The following is a 3,666-nucleotide window of genomic DNA, read 5'->3' on the forward strand; positions in this document are numbered from 1 at the left end:
ACTTGGGATCGACGTCATTGAAAGGAATCATATCAACAACCTTGTTTCAACGTGATTCGTTCCTCTATGGCATGGGGCGTACCGAAGATCTAAAAATTGGGTGTTACAATTTTATTGGTATCAGAGCTCTGCTTTAGCTAGTCCTAAAGAAATAGGATTTAAAAATTTATTCACTGTATGCATGTTATGGAAATTCTGGCTTAGTCCTTTGAGCTATTAATAAATTATACTGCGTGTTGTGTACCTAAATCCTTGCGAACGGATAGTATGATAAGTGTATGATAGGGAGGACAACCCACAAACTGTGAGATCAATTACGAGAGTCAAATGAATTATACAAGACTAAAGGGTAAGCAATGAAGGCAATTAAATTGAAAACAAATAAATTCCATTAAAAATGGATTGAATCTTTTACAAGGGGAATGGAGGAAAATACAAACAAAGAATTCATTTTCTTCCTGAATCGGCGGGTCATTGATAGTGGCACCCTTTAGATTCCCTCCACCTTGTTGGCTGGCTTCTTTATCAAGGGTATTGTTCGACACCTCAGGCTCTTTGGGAAAGAAGAAATTCTTTTATTCTTTCCATTTTTTTGGAAGTCCTCTTACTATTTGCTTGAAGGAAAAATTTGTCGAAACCCATGTTGACATTGGTAAACTTACACAGACACTTGAAGTTCACTCACTTCACTTCGAAGGGTCCCACGGCTACTTGGGCTGCAGAAGAAGATTTGATCTCAGCTTGGGATGATAGCTCTTAAATTTAGCTCTAGTTTCTACATTATATTATTCTAAGGCTTCGGTGTTCTCTTTCTATATCTGCTCCAAGTCAACCAAGTGTTGCTCATTCAAAGCTTTATTCTTGCTTTCCACTTGGAGGACCCTCTCTGCCAACTCCTTCTCCCTAGCCTCCAAAGAATTATACTTAGTCTTAGTCTCCTAGGTGGAGATAGAATCAGTATGCTTTTGATTTTAGCAGAGAATCGCCTCATATGATTGACTAAGCTTTGCAAATGTCTTTTTGTTGGAGTGCTTGGCATTCTCGAGCTCAGCCTATTTGACCTTTCTACACTATTGAATTTTTGAAAGGCCCAACTGAGGAGTCTGCACTCCTCCACCATTACCTAAAAGGAGTTTGCCAGATCAACCAAATAAGGCTAGTGAGCATTGATCTGCCACAAGTCAATGTGGCAAAATAGGCTTTTTCCGACTTACTTAAGAAGCTTTTTCTTGAACAAAATAACGTATTTAATGTAGATTTTTTTATTTTTATATTTTCAATTAATAAGTGGAAATGTCTCATTTTTGCTCATTTTGTGACCCAAAATGGCCAATAGCAGCATTGGGAGGCCTAACATGTCATTGAGTGATGTGAGGACATGTTGAAGGTAAAATATGAGCGAGAATGGCACTGAGGAAAAGGGTCTCACGACATCCACACCTTGGAATCGCGATACCTCCAACAGTATAGAAGAGTGAAGACACCCTTCAGTGGTATCGTGATATCCTCTTTGGGTATCATGATTTCAACCTTCCAAGGAAGACCCCAAGACTCAAAACTACCTGAGTTATCACAATATCCTCTTTGGTTATCGTGATATCACCTTCATCAGGGGAGTTTTTGTTTTCTCTTCTTCTACCTTAGTTTAGGGTTTATTTTTCTGCATTTACTTATTGTTCTTGATGTTCTTAGAGTTAGTTAAGTTTGTTATTACTATAGCCATTATCAATGGAAAGAAAAAGTCAAAGGCATTTGCAAGAATTATTGACCGGTTCTCATGCAGAATCAATAGTTGGTCTAAAAGGCTTCTCTCCTATAGGGGAAAAGAAATTTTTATTAAATCTATTTTACAATCCCTATCAACTTACGCTTTGTCTGTGTTTCTCGTACCTAGGGGTACGGTCGAGGAGATGCAAGCAAAGATGCGAAGAATGTGGTGGACGAGCAAAGATAAAGGGCAAGGATGGGCTATGCTTGACTGGAAGAAAGTGTGCATGCTGAAAGGCATGGGAGGGTTGGGTTTTAGAGATATTCGGCTTTTCAACATTGCCCTTCTTGGCAGACAGGTGTGGAGGCTTCTTAAGAACAAGGACACCCTGTGCTATGAGGGTCTTAGTGCTAAATACTTACACGAGGGTCACATTTTTTAGTCTAAAAAGGTTGACAAACCTTCGTTCACGTGGAATAGCATTGATACAGCAGCGAGTATTCTTAAATATGGTTTCGGATGGCAAATAGGAATGATGGTAAAATCAAAATTCATAAGGACAATTGGGGTATCGAAGGCCTCAACAGTGACTGGATTTATGAAACTGATCAGATTGTGCATGAGAAGAGGTGTATGAGCTGTGGGATAAGGAGAACACGTGCTAGATGGTTAACAGAGTCAATGAAACTTATGGGAGCTACATGGATGATTGAATTTGCAATCTCCCTTTCGTTCCCAATGGCTTGGACGATAGCTTAGTTTGGTTCCAAAACCCTCATGGATGCTATTCTTCAGAAACCACTTACTTTTGGCTTCTTCTTAAAAAAGTTGGCATGGGTCGTCATAGATTTTTCTAAAGAATGATTTGGAAACTTAAAACTCTCTCAAAAATTAGACTATTTGCTTAGAGACTGGGTCACGATCTCCTCCCTACAAAAGACAAGATAGCTTGGATGTGCCAGCATGCTGATGAGAGTCTTTCAGGTGCTGTGAAAAAGGGAAACCCTTGTTCATGCCTTAAGGACTATCCAAATTCTAAGGATGTTCTTATCGCGGGGGGCCTTGATGGGAGAATTATTGATAACAATTTTTCCAATTGTATTGACTGGTTGGAAGAAGCGGTGAGGATCCTGGACAAAAAATCCATAGCCAACTTCATTACTATCTTATGGAATAGCTGGAACAATAGAAATAATATGATGTTCAGTGGTAAGGAGAAACCTGCCTGGGTTATTTGGGAGAGGGCTAAAAGCATTAGCAAGGAGTTCTACTTCCATAACATGATGAACAGACCTATTTTACCACCTCAAATTGTGGAGAAGTGGGAGAAACCTCCTATCAATAAAGTTTAAGTGAATTTTGATGCAGCTATTAGTAACGACAAAATAGGGTTCAGTGTCCTTGCACGTGATGATAAGGGCATTGTTGTTGGTGGGAGCGGCTTTAGAGTGGAGAAAGCGCATGCTGAGTGGGCAAAATTACACTGCCAATATTATTTTCAAAAATGACTACATAAGTCTGGCTAACAGAATAAGGAATCAGGGGGTGGACATCACTATTATGGGACAGAGGATTAATGAATTGTTCAAGTCTACAAATATTCTTAAAAAAGTGAAATTCAGATGGGTAAATCGCAACTGTAATAAGGCAACAAATTTTATAAGCAAATTTGCAATTAAAAATAATTGTAACTTGAATTTTGGGATGGATTACCCTTCGGGACTCCATGATTTTGTAATTGTTGATGCGATTAATTGAAGTTGACCTTTTGGTCTTTTTTTGTTAAAAAAAAAAGACTATTTGAGTTTAGTTTAATGTATTTCAGTTTATTTTATTTTAAATATGTTAATGCTTGTTCCTTTTATGTGTCTTGCTTTAGATATTCTTGTTAAATGCTTTTAGCTTCATGTTTTTTACATCTCCTTGTATAAAAATCTCAACTTTCATATTTTTCTTAA

The sequence above is a fragment of the Gossypium raimondii genome, chromosome 3 (assembly GCF_025698545.1).
Source record: "Gossypium raimondii isolate GPD5lz chromosome 3, ASM2569854v1, whole genome shotgun sequence".
NCBI classification, from domain to species: Eukaryota; Viridiplantae; Streptophyta; class Magnoliopsida; order Malvales; family Malvaceae; genus Gossypium; species Gossypium raimondii.